This window comes from Astatotilapia calliptera, chromosome 23, assembly GCF_900246225.1.
Source record: "Astatotilapia calliptera chromosome 23, fAstCal1.2, whole genome shotgun sequence".
NCBI classification, from domain to species: domain Eukaryota; kingdom Metazoa; phylum Chordata; class Actinopteri; order Cichliformes; family Cichlidae; genus Astatotilapia; species Astatotilapia calliptera.
The window spans coordinates 37579418-37593631 of record NC_039323.1 but is presented as its reverse complement, the minus strand read 5'-3'; the positions used below and the strand labels follow the sequence as shown (position 1 = coordinate 37593631).

Below are 14214 nucleotides of genomic sequence, written 5' to 3'. Positions count from 1 at the left end.
TCAATAATAAAATTATTCCTCAAAAATACAACTTGCCTAATAATTCTGCACTCCCTGTATATGCTAGTAACACTGTCAGACACTCTTCCTGTCACGGCTGCCGAGGCGAGCCGTGTGGTGTTGGAGGAAAGGAGGACCCAAAATGCAGGCGATGACTGATGATTCGAGTGACATTTATTTACAAGGTGGTGTAATGGCAAACAGGCAGTGAGGGATGACAAGTAACTAAAGAAACCTAAACTGGGAAAACTAAATAACAAACCCGAGAACACATGGGGCAGAGAGGGGAACAAAACACCATGGAACACAGACGAACCGGCAACAAGCAGGAGAACACACAGGGTTTAAATACACACAGCAGTAATCAGGGGACGAGAGACAGGAGGGCAACACAGCTGGGAGAAGTCAGAGCTGACGGGTTAGGGGAAACGTAACCTGAACACACTCACATGAGACGGGGACCTTCAGAATAAAACAGGAAACTCAGACACAGAGAACCAGACAAGACACTGAACTAAACAGACAGATTCACAAACAGACAGTGTGACACCATAGACAGACAGAACACAGAAGTGGGACCAGGGTAAGCACAGAACAGAAACCTAACAAATGGCAAATCACAACAGAATACATACTCAGAATAAACAAAACAAAAGCATAAAGAGACACAAAACATGGAGTCGGCAGACTCAGGACCATGACACTTCCTTCCCCGCGTCTTTTTCCATGTGTCGCTCATCACACGTTGCCTTATTCCTGCAGGACCATATCCTGTGACCTCCGCTCAGGGTTGGTATCTGGGACTGTCTCATTATTTGGTGTCAACACTAAATTATTCAGGACATTCCCAGACTCTGAACCAGAGGTTAGACTTCTGTGCAACACAGACACTTGTTCCTGTCAGCGGTATTTCCCAAACTTTTTTTCCACATGATGACAGTTTATTGCAAAATGGCTGCGGCAACAGAGAATTGCACTAATCTGCTTATACTGTGATACTTGAAACCATAATTTGTGGCTGTAATGGACTGGCATATTAAACAGCTGTTATTTTACCCGCTCACTGTGTGCTGATGGCAGTAAATTAGATTTTTCACTTGTTTTTTAAGGCCAAGGCAGATGCATACTTGCCTTATGTTCATACATGAGGTACTGTATTCTAAAATGAGCGAAATCCTCACTATTGCAAGTCCCTTGTAATGCAGGAAAATATGAATAAGTCAATGATTCTAAGTGTTTAAGCTTTTTGGTTCAACTCCAGTCTCTGAAATCAGCGTCACCTCATTTTTATTTGTCCCTGTCTCTCCTTGTTTAGGGTCACCGAGCTGGAATGAGGGCGGACTGACAACGATGCCGAAACCTACTTGGCACAGCGCTGTGATCACAGAGCCAGACATGAGGAAAAATATGCAAAGAAACTGGGTTGGTCAATAAAAGGCAGAGAGGAAGCAAAGAGGGGGACACTGTAGCAATAATTGTGTGGTTTTAAATAGTTTGCATCATACAATGACAATAAAACTGAAGTATGTATTGTAGAGGCAATTTCAAATCAATGTCCTAAACAAAGCAGTGGCGAACTGTCCAAGAGCACAGTGAAAGCAGCCAAACCAGATTCTGAGGCCTGAAACTACGAAGTTTTCAGTGCGGACCACACTCTCTGTTCTACATACAAATGTTGTGTCTCGAACTCTTTTGCCTTCCTCTCCTCCTCTCTTCTGGGCGGGGCAGAGCGGAAAAAGAGACAAATTAAAGAACGACAGAAAAAAAAAAGTAAAAAAAGAAATCCCCCCGCAAAACACACGTGTCTGCGCTAATCTGTCAGCTGTAATTCCTGTATTATTAAAAAGAGATACGGTCATTTGTGGTGTAATTACACCCACACCCTTTTCCCTTCTGACAGGAGGAAATGCATTCCAGGCATCTTTGCTCTGAGCGTTTACTACACTCTGACATGCTGTCACGCTTATCTGATGGTGTAGTCTCCTTCTGTCAGCCAGAGTGAGACAAAAACAGAAAACCACGGTGCCCACAGGTGAATTTCAGGAGTTGCTCCTTAGAAAAAGACACGCACACCTTCATGCCTGCAAGCACATACAAATGTAATGACAGGTTTGACAAAGCAGAGACAAATGGTTTTTCACACTTGCTCTTAGGTATCAGCATTAGTGCTGAAAGACAGTCTCCAAATCAGCCAAAGATTTGGCAGAAAATCCTGCATGGCATTCGTGTCTCAATCAGCAGTTTTATTAAGTGCTTAAAACCCATTTTATTTCGAGCCTGTTGATTAGCTATGCCTAGGCAAATGTAAAATGCAATCATGTCAATTGTTAACCCTTGAAATGAAACCTTCAGGTCTATTTGAAGTTTAGCAGAAACACATAATATAAACTTAAACATTAAAAAGTAGAAACTTAATCTGACTTTTACCAACTTAAACTTTTTGAGTTTCTCTAAAATTTCTTTTAGGGATCTCTGATCTCTCTCCTGACCTCCTCTTTACATATTGACTATTTGAACTAAAGATTTCATATATAGTTATCACCTCTTAAGGCCCATTGCCTCAAATTTTCACTTGAGGTTGTGCAGTGTGGCATACCTTAGACTTTTGTCCCTGTTTCCCTTCCTTAAGAATGGCCTCCTTGACAGATACCCTTCCACTGAGAACATTTCTGATGAACAGGCAGATAACAACAGGCAGAAACATCCAGAGAAGAGCTTTGAATGTCCTTCAAGAAGCCTCGAGAACTATTCCTGAAGACTCTTTAAAGAAATGACATGAAAGCTGCCTGAGAGAGTTCAGACTGTGCTTCCATCATGTTTGCATGAATGCAAATGCAGAATGCGGAAAAAGTTCATTTAGTTCAATCCCATCGTATCTAAATATTTAATTCTCTGTGATAATGGGGACACTACGTAAGTGCTGCTTACAGAGTTAAATTAGGCAAACACAACTTCATGAGATCCATGACTGACATGGTGTCTTGAACTTTGATATGATTGCTAACACCAAAAAAAGTCAGCTTCACACCAGTTAATCAAGATTTACCACACTGCTGTTGTTTTGTAGCATGTTTGCTGTGCCTTGAATGAAACTTTAAGCATTAAAGTTTCCTCCTTGTCATTTACAGATTGTGAGGATTGATTTGTTGCTAATAAAACGAGAGGAGAAGAACACAAGAGCACCGTGTAAACCCGCTCATAAGTAACTCGTTGATGGTGAAATGTTTATAAGTCCTCATCTGAAGAAACACAAGCTGAGATTCCTTCATTAGGAGCAGAGCCTCGTCTTGTAATGACACATTTGGATTCCTGGGCAGTAAACAAAAGGGCTGTGATCAACAAGCACGGTCGCGCTGCCAGGACACGACTCCAGCGTTTTAACATTCTTCTGGAAAAATCTGCTGATGGTAAGAAGAGCCGAAGAGAGAAGGGTGGGTGGTTGTGTCATGGAGTGAGGCATGTGTTTATACTTCTTTGGCAAGGGCAACGCTGTGTTTGCAGACTGTATGTGTTTTTAATCCCCTGCATATTTTACTGACTTTGTCGTGCAGAAAGTTCCCCCAAGAAAACATAGGATTTGTGACCCATCCACAGTGTGTCAAAGCAGCAAACTGTCAGAGGAAACATTTTAGAGGGCTGAAGGGTGGGCCCATGCCTCTGGTCCAAATCTAGGCACATAACCTCATTATCCTCTGGGACCTCATTTTTAAGAACCTTTGTGTGGTTTCTGTCCTTTTGCCTTAATCCAAGTCAGAGTTCTGGTTCATAAAAAGACCAAGTGTTTCATTTCAAAAGGGACTCCATAATAAAACCGTAACCTCCTGCATGCTGCCTGCATTATAAAACTCTTTGGTGGTGCAATCGAGGCCTTTTATCCAACATCAAAAAAAGAAACATATTCTCCACGGACTGAGTCAGGCTGAGAACCCTTTGTCATCCCTATATCCTCAGTGAGCAATGCAAACACCTGGGCAAACACATCAATATGTAAGGATCAAAGTGCCAAACCCACAGGATGTAATCGTTTAGGATGGAGGCTACATGTGAGTAATTGTTACAAGCTGAGGAGGAGAGAGAAAGGAAGATGTGGGATAATACGTTTAATACAACAGCAAACAACATATAGTTTAAGGCTTACATGAGACATTTATATTAAGCTAATTAATATATGACTAATGGGGGCCAAGCAACACACTGCCCTACCCTGAGCAATGTTTTATCCTCAGCTTCTCATTTACTGTTGTTCACACTTGTATTTTTGCACATACAGTTAGGTCCAAAACAATTCAAATGTGACTGAAGTGCTGACTTTATACTGCAATACAAGGGTGTATAATCAAAGAATAGGATTTGGAATTATGTTTTGCTGACGTTTTTTTTATAGCTGTTTTCAGAGGTTCAAAAATAATTAGTTGACTGAAAAGCAATTTTCTTGCTACCCTTTTACAAATTAGACATACGAAAAATCTGAAATTGAATCAAAGTGTTCAGTTCAGATTAGTTCAATTCAGTTTTATTTATATAGCACCAAAATTGCAATAGTAGTCACCTCAAGGAGCTTTATATTGTAAGGTAAAGACCCTACAATAATAGAGAAACCCCCCCCCCCCCAAAATCAAACTACCCCCTTTGAGAGAGCACTTGGCAATAGTGGGAAGGAAAAACTACCTTTTAACAGAAGAAACCGGAACCAGGCCGAGGAAAGGGCAGCCATTTACCACGACCCCCAGCTGCCCCTCCATGAACAGGTGAGTAAGGAAGAAACACTCGGTGCATTATGGGAAGCCCCCAGCAGCTTAGGCCTATTACATATGTATCTAAAGGAAGATTGAGGGTCATCTTTTCCAGCCCTAACAATATGTTTTATCAAAAAGTAAAGTTTTAAGCCTAATCCAAAAAGTAGAGAGGGCGTCTGTCTCCCAAACTGGGGGCTGGTTCCACAGACGATGGGAGAAACTCTGAATATATGTTCCAAACAGATGCTAATATGAGTGAAGCAGGCTATCATTAGGCTGAAAAACCAAATAAACCTAAGATAAAGGGATAGCGAAAACCTCAGAAGTAGTCAAGTTAAATGTTTGGCATATTCTTAATAAGAAGAAAGATCAGGTTCTCTCACTCAGACTCTCTTTCACCAGCTTTGAGAGCTAGGCACAGGTTGTCCACTGACGCATTTCTTTCCCCAAAATTATGGCACTTTTAAAGGCCAGGAAAACTAGGACTTTTGAGAATGCAATGTGAAATATGCAGGTTTATACATGTCGTTCTCAGATTCTCTTTTTGGGCTGCTGCTTTAGCCAGAAATCTGTCAAAGAATGGTGAAAAGTGTCCCCATACTTTTTTAGCACAGCACAGATGGATACAGCTCTTCACTTTTCTTTTCCTGAAACCAAGGGCCTCTTTCCTATCTAAGCTCATAAGACTCAGTCGAAAAGCATTCCACAACGTTAACACCTCATAAAACACCTCCGAAAAAAATGGTTTTCCTTGTGGATCGCGCTGTAGCTCCCTTGTGCTCGTTGGTGTTAGCACTGCAGCCTACATATGAAGGGTTGGCCTCCAAATGGAGCTTCTAATTACAGCAATCATGTTGCGATTGGAGGCTTCGCAGCTTTGAAAATGGGCGATGTTTTGCTCCGTCTCTTTATGTGTCACCCCGTAAACCCCACATATAGCTACTTTGAATGTGTACGTTCTCTTTGATTAATGGCTAAAAAACACGATCTATTTGTGTGCCAGCCAGTCATTTTGTGGTATGCTGCCCTCAGAGGCAAAGGGCAACAACAGAGGTTGTGGGAGGAGGGAAAAAAAAGATAAAATGTGTGGATGTAAGGAGATCTGTCTGGAATGCCGTGTGAGAGAAATTGCTTGACCCAAAACCGCCGAAGTAAAGTCTCGCCTTGAGCAGACGAGACACGGAGCCAGACAGTGGGTGCAGATAGGGGATGCACACTCCACAAAAATGCTGCTTAACCCTGGGAGAAACAAACGCGGCGTCACCCCAAGAAAACATCCACAGTCACCTCAGGTTATCAGGAGTTAGAGACTGCGGTGTAATTGAATCTGTTAAAGAGGATTTTAGCCAAGTGGAATATGAGACCAAAAAAATAAATAAAAATACCGTGAACACGCCAGAAGGAAGAACCCTATCACACCAGTTCAGGAAAACAACAGTAACTTAAGATGGTTTTGGCCTCTTATTACAGGTTGTAAGATAATTCTCAAATCAGGCTGATTTGTTTCTGTTGCAAAGTTCAGAGGGCACGATGGAGTTTTTGAGACACAAAACAGATGTACACACCCTGCAAAAGTTATCTTTATTTACTAGTTTAATCCAGTGCTGTGCAACTCTTCAAGTTCAAGTTCAAGGTTCTTTATTTGTCACATGCATAGTTATACAAGTATAACACACAGTGAAATGTAGCCTGACACGCTCCTCGACATGTGCAAAAAAATTGGGGGGGGTGTAGAGGAAGAACATTATATATATATATATATATATGTAGTATATACATTGGTTGAATGTGCAGTAGTAGCAGCAAGCAGGTGAATTCTGTACATTAATATGAATAGACATCTGACTATTTTACAGGATAGACAATATAAACATATTTAAAATTGAAGGAATTGAAATGTACATTGTGCCTTGGTTTAGTGTCTGGAAGAATCCTGACTCAGTCAATTATAGATGATGTGAGAGGGCGGGTGTGTGTGTGTTTAGGGCCCGGATGGCTTGGGGATAGAAGCTCCTCTTGAGTCTCTCTGTCCTTGCCCGGATGATGCAGAACCTTCTACCAGATTGCAGAAGTTGGAACAGTTTGTTGCCAGGATGGGACGGGTCCTTCAGTATCTGCGCTGCTCTAGTCCGGCATCTCCTGGTGTAGGTGTCCTGAAGCGGGGGGAGAGCAATCCTGCAGCAGCGTTCTGCTGTACGGATCACTCTCTGGAGAGCTTTTTGGTCCTTCACACAGCTGTTCCCAAACCACGATGTCATGTTCTGTGTGAGGATGCTCTCCACAGCGCCTGTATAGAAAATCCTGAGGATCTTTGGAGAGACCCTGAACTTCCTCAGTTGTCGTAGGTGATACAGGCGCTGCCTAGCCTTTTTGGTCTGGACCTGAATGTGGGCAGCCCATGTCAGGTCTGAGGAGATGTGGACACCAAGATACTTGAAGGACTGCACCCTCTCCACTGGAGCTCCATTGATGATAATGGGCTTGTAGTCTCTGTGCTGACCCCTTCTGAAGTCCACCACCAGCTCCTTGGTCTTGCTGACGTTCAGCTGGAGGTGGTTGTCCTGGCACCATGATGCCAGATTCTTCACTTCATCCATGTAGGCCATCTCATCGTTGTTGGAGATGGCACCCAACACCACTGTGTCGTCAGCAAACTTCACAATGGTGTTGGAGCCATGGGTGGCCACACAGTCTGAAGTGTAGAGGGAGTAGAGCAGTGGCGAGAGGACACATCCCTGAGGTGCTCCTGTGTTGATGGTGATGCTGTTGGAGAAGCACCTGCCCACCCTCACCACCTGAGTTCTGCCAGTGAGGAAGTCCAACACCCATGCACACAGACGGCTGTTAAGTCCCAGATCCCTCAGCTTTGTGAACAGTCTGCAGGGCACTATTGTGTTAGTGCCCTGCAGACTGTTCACAAAGTCTTAAGCAACCTTTCTTTTTTTCTATTCTGGTGCAAATAGGTGCAGTGATTCATTGAGACCTACATGGAAATGTAATAATAATAATAATAATAATGGATTGGATTTATATAGCGCTTTTCTAGGCACCCAAAGCGCTTTACAATACCACTATTCATTCACTCTCACATTCATACACTGGTGGAGGCAAGCTACGGTTGTAGCCACAGCTGCCCTGGGGCAGACTGACAGAAGCGAGGCTGCCATATCGCACCATCGGCCCCTCTGGCCAACACCAGTAGGCAAGTAGGGTAAAGTGTCTTGCCCAAGGACACAACGACCAGGACAGAGGGCCCAGGGATTGAACCGGCGACCTTCCGGTTACAGATGCGATTCCCAACCCCCTGAGCCACGGTCGCCCATGTAGATGGATGTTAAAGCAGAAAACGGTTAGTTTTTAAAACTAACAAGCTCAGAAGTCAATATTTGGTATGACCATGTTGTTCTGAACTCTCTTAGGCAGATGTGTGTCAGCACTCACATTTGTACCTCTCTCCTGACCTCCACTGTGTGGAATCCTTCTCTTCGGCTGTCACACCAGTTTCTCATTAATCTCACAGTATTTAAAGACCAGCTCCGGCTTTCATTCTCTGCCAGATTGTCTGCCTTCTTTTTGTGGTAATCAGGCCTCTCCAGGTTTCTCCTGTGTTTCTGCAAATCTGCAAGTTTACCGTCCTTGTTTCCTTACTTCCCAGTGTTTACTGTGTGGCTGGAAAGCAGCTGTATATCCAGTATCACTTACCTATCCCCATCAAGCTGGTCCCTGCCTTCTGAAATATTTCTTCAGCAAACTGCTAAAAAGATCAGTGGCCATCCTCTGAGAACCAGTCAAGTAAGAGATAGCATTTCACTCTGGCACTCTCTTCTGTGGAAGAGAACCTACCTTTGGAACGTATCTCTCCTTTCTGTCAGTGACCAAAATCCCTGTAACCTGAACTCTTACCAGGAATTCCTGTGACTGAGCTCACCTCCAGTAATTGCTTGTTTCCACTCAATAAACCTTTTGAATTTTGAGTTTGTCCACATTGGGTCCTGCCTTGGAGTTCACATAGCTGTATTGCCACTCTTGCCATAAGACAAATAGGTTTTTGGGAATCAACTTGTTGGTGCAAAAATGTGGTCTTATCTTAGGCGACTAAAGAAATGGGAACAGATGATGTGTTTTTGCAACAGATGTTTCTCTACATCCACCCAACACAACAGGGGTGAATGGTTCTTTGTAAGCACCACAAGCCAAATTACATTTAATCCCATTATTTTCAAGGGTACATGGTAAATAGAATGGTTCTTCTATTATTCCTGAGCACTCCAAGCTTTTTATACAGCTTGCCACATTCACCCATTCATATGCCTTTTCTATGCAAGTGCTTTCTAATATTCACACACATTTATAGACTCGATGGATCAGGGGACCAACTTAGGGTTAAAAACTTGGATATTTGACATGCAGACTGGAGCAGACAGGGATTGAACCACCAACCTTCCAATGAGTAGATGATCTGCTCATTCAATCAACTCCTGAACTATCTGGTTGTTAAGTCTGACGTCACTAGCCGTGTCTGGGTCTAAACTCCGCTGCAGGTCAATATATCAAATGATCACTATGGCATTACTGAGAGTTGAAAAATTGTCTAAAGTCTTTCATCTTTAATAAAATGATCAGCGTTCTGCTCTACCAGGTGTAACAATTGAGTTTAACATTCAGGCATCCATGAAAACGGAATTTATGACATTTAACGGAGTTAGAAGTTAGCAGGAAGTTAGCTCGCTAGCTTCTATCTAAATACAATATAGCATGTACTGACTGCGGGGTTTTGGAAACAAATTAAAACGTACAGCTCTGTTATCACTTCCAACATAAATGAAGACAGAAAACTAAACAGCAGTGACGTTTGTAGGATTACTGAAGTTGGGCTAGCTGGTATATAATGATGTGCTACGTGACCGCTAGCAACACAGCTATGTTAGCATAATATAAACAAGCTAACTTTTTTTCCACTCAATAAAAGTTAACGTGAGTGTTCTCGGTGGTCAGGAACAAATGTAATTGCATGGCAGGATGCTGTAAAAGGACCAAACTTCAGCCAGGAGAACAACTGAGATAATCCATCAACAATACGAGGTTAGTCATTCATATACTGCTGCATGGGCTGGGCTGTAGTTACATCCTAAGGTTTTAAAAACTGAGCTTAAATAAATGATTAGCGGTAATAAAAGCCGAGGGAGGTCAACAGTGATTACTGACTGTTTTAGGAGCTTTTTGAGATTAAATAGAAGAAAATACATAACATTAAACATGTTAACAACACAAAAGCCATATTAAACGCAGACTACTTTAGGCCCGGAAGTAGGATTCGTCACGTCATCACTTAACGACCGGATAGCAATTCCGAGAGTAGGCAGCTATCATCCAATACGTGACAAAAAACAAACAAACAAAAAAACAAGTTAGAAACTGCACTCAAGACCAAATGAAATCAACAAAAACAATAAAGAAGTAGGGATGATACATGTCCCTTGAGGATGTGGGGAAGTTTAGCCAGTGGAAATTACGGTTAGTTGCATTAAGCACAGAAAACAAGTTCTTTGACATGTTTGACTTCTTGGAATGTAAGAAAATGTTAACTGTAACTGTTCATTAGAGTAATAGAGTGAACAACATACCTATTAACAGGACATTGATATTTGTCACTGGTACAAAAATAAATCTGTTTTCTACGGAAGCCCGTTTCCGCCACTAAAAAAAAAAAAGGATCCATAACTTAAAATTTCGAGTTATTTTCTCGGAATTCCGAGTTATTTTCTCAAAATTCCGAGTTATTTTCGCGAAATTTTGAGAAAATAACTCGGAATTTTGAGAAAATAACTTGGAATTTTGATTTATTAACTCAAAATTTTGAGAAAAGCAACTCAAAATTTCGAATTAGCGCTGCCAATCAGTAATCGTGAATGACGTCATTTCCTTGTTACCCGGAAGCTGAAGCCCTCAGCTACAAATGCTACAGCTAAGCTACCGGTATTACATCCAGTCGTGAATGCACAGATTGCTGAGTGTTTTCAGCCTGGCTTCACAAATGATGAAATCCCTGTGTTATTAGCTGAATCACATGGTGTTACTATCAGCAAACGTACTTGCGAAAGCGCCAATTTGTTGGGATCCATTTTTGAGTGCGTGTTCCTCTGCACCATATGCTTCCGGGTAACAAGTGTAGCCCTGGCTATATAAGTAGCTCATTATTTCAATTTGTTCATTAATATTGATAGTTAATTGCAAATGTGTTCAAGAATGTATACAAATGCCTGCAAAGTATGTGATGTGTGTCAGTTAAATGCACAACCTTTTTATTTGTATTTTGAGGTTTATGTCATTATTTTTGATATGGTATTGATATGTACTACAGTTCCAGTGAACCCTGAAGTAGTCTCAGGTAGAGGGGTGGGAGTAAGTGGGGAGCCGTGTGCACTCTGCAGGAAGCGAGAGAGACGAGAGCTGAACAGTGTCGAGTGAACGCAGAGTTCTTAGAAGGGCGACAGACGCATTTTCGGGTTGACGGATAGTTAACTGGAGTCGAGAACTGTTGTACCCTTCTGTGAGGTAAATGTGGATTTTGTCTGACACTTGTATCCAATGTTATTGTGTAAAACGGATTAGCGCTAACACAGCCGCTAGCACAACTGCTAACATAGCTGCTAGCATAGCCTAGCATATTCGCTAAGCTCTTGTTCTGCTCTGTTTTTATTTATTAAGCTAATGCTAAGATTGAATGTTATCGCATGTGAACTGGCATTTAGCGGAGTTGTGTGATTCAGTAGGAGGAGACGGACGTCTTGCTGGTGGTCAGAGAGGTCCCTTCTGCTGGTGTGCTGAAGTTATGTGTTCACGTGGGAGCACGTGGAAAGGACGACTGTGAGTGCTGCTGCCGCGGCCTGCTGGTAGCCGTGACCCAGTTTCCCCGCTATCCCCTTGAACTGCCTGGAGGTGTGAGTACTGTTGTTTGCACGTGCTTTTTATTTTTACTGCTTGGCAACAAGTGAAGCGACCATATTGTTTTAGGTCCCAACGCACCCGAGCCACGACTCAGGCCTGCAACGAGGGGTTTGCTAGCAGAAAGACTGTAGCACTTGAGGTGTGTGTGTGTGTTTGGTGAGAGTGCGTGTGGGCCCACAATATTATTTGATTATTTTGTTTCTGTTGAGGTAGATACCTTATCATTGTTTAACAAACTTTATTGATTTTACTTATTTTCTTTGTGTTGTTAATTCAGCATTCACTAAAGTGGAGTTAACTTTATAATTGACCTGCTTGTGTGTGATTTATTTCCATGTAGTGTAGTTTTATTACATATTTAATACCATAAGCATTAAAAAGGGAGTATCAATAGGAAAGTAACAACAGGAACCCAGGGCCCCTCTCAATAGAACGTGGGACGGGTGTTACACAAGAAAGCGACCTCATTCACGTATATTTTTGATTGGCAGAGCTAACTCGAATTTTTGAGAAAAGTAACTCGAAATTTTAAGTTATATTTCTCGAAATTTCGAGTTAATAAGTTGAAATTTCGAGAAAATAACTCGAAATTTCAAGTTATGGATACTAGCTTTTTTGTTTTTATTTAGTGGCGGAAATGGGCTTCCACAGTTTTCTGACCCGACACCAGTGTTGTTAAATTTAGATTAGTTTAACTTACAGTCATTTGGTTATGGCTCATTTTGGTTACGGTTAAAAATAACAACTTGGTTAAGGTTAGACTGGATGCCCTGTCCGCTCACTTTGTGGCTGATTGTGTCATGCTGTTTTTTTGCTAAGTGGCTGCTGAAAGTGTCAAAATACCTACAGCCAATTGCTTCATGAGGTGGCCCCCAACACCACACCTACCAACACGACTGCCTAATCTGACAATATGTTTACATTACTGAAACTGCAATCTGCCTGTGCACTGTTATTTGCAGGCAGTTCAATCATGAGAAAATTTGTAGTGAAGCCATTTTTGTAATTTTGATAAACCGGTATCAAGAACCTTAATAAAAACAGACATTTAGACTAAAGAACTGGGTTTTATGTTCACGAAACCCAAATGCTATTGGATATGTCAAATAAAATGTGAGTCCAGTTGTTTCTCTTCCACTGTGGGTTTTGTCTCTAATGTCCTGGCGCTCCTTTCCTCTGGGAGGATGTTTGACAGGAAATGGAATTGGCCTGAATCCCTAGCGGGGTTCAGGCAGCCACTTCCTGTGCCAACCCATGCCAACCCGTGCCAGTTTACAGCTCAGCCCAGACCACCGTGAGAAAAACAGCGTAAACCATCCGCTGGGAAAATGCAGAATGGGCCTTCCCTTCCTCTGCCGTGCCCCCCCAACCCCCCATAGGAAAAAGATAAAAAAGCAGTTCAATGCATCATATATTTCTGCTGGATCAAATAGTGTTGCAGTGTTTTGCAAAAGCTCACTCCAAGATATGGATACAGCTAAAGAGTTGGGATCAGATGACACAGAAAGTTTTTAAAGGAAACACTATCGAGAGATTAAAGACATGTAAAACAGAAAGACGATAGGACGTGGTTGGTTTAACCCCATATGGAAAAGAAATAGTAAAAACATATATGATTTACTCATGAAAGTGGCCACTTTCTCATTACTTTCATATATTGTTTTAGTAAGTGTCCAAATCATACAAGTTTCATTTATATAATTTTTCAAGGGATCTTATATCTGTTTTCACTCTTGTATGCTTTTCATACAAGTTTCACACAAGACAGATACAAACTTTACAAGATTTATATATATCTTTTCCATATGGGACATTTCACGACTTTACATTAACATTTGCTGACAGATGAAAATGGGAATGCCAGGAGATGGACGAGCAAAACAGCAAAGATAAAAAGGAGAAGAAGCACATAGGTGGTAGTGTGGAGGCAAAGGGAAACAGAGAAAGAGCCAGCTGGAGGAGAAAGAGAGGCAGGAGCTGAGGAGGAAGTAGGGAGGTTTGGCGGTGAGGGCTTCCCTGATGAAGCACAGCTGACGATGCAAATCTGCAGCACTCTCCTGACAGACCTTTACCACATCAACCCGTTCACATTATTATTCAGGCGTCCAAGTCCCGGGCCCACACATACACTCCTGACCTGCTGCTCCAGCATGCATGTGTGATCACTGATTCAAAGGCATGCACAAAGTAGAGGACATGCACGAAACGTTTACTCATGCTCCTGAAAACAGGTATACACACACACACACACACACACACACACACACACACGCACACAGAGTTTGGTGTTATGTTCTTTGGCTGTTGACTTGGCTTCTTTTGGACTGAAGTCACAACAAGAGAACGACTCATGTGAAGATGTGTTTACATCCACACAACCATGTTAGTTACACCTTAGGCTAGGAATTGTACCACAATTGCGAAATGTTGGTATTTTGGTTTCCAAGTCCTACCAATTGAATCTCCATTTTTCCCTAACATGTCACCATCAGTGTTTTAAGATCTGCCAAATTAAACAGAAAATGTGGTG

The 14214-nt window shown here is 42.0% G+C and overlaps 1 long non-coding RNA gene across 1 annotated transcript; it reads left to right on the top strand.

Annotated features, from left to right (window-relative positions):
- The first annotated feature begins 10974 nt into the window (after positions 1-10974).
- On the top strand, positions 10975-11987 carry LOC113016502 (uncharacterized). Its single transcript, XR_003271255.1, has 2 exons — positions 10975-11291; positions 11507-11987. It is a non-coding gene; the product is annotated as an uncharacterized LOC113016502 (long non-coding RNA).
- The last annotated feature ends 2227 nt before the right edge of the window (positions 11988-14214 follow it).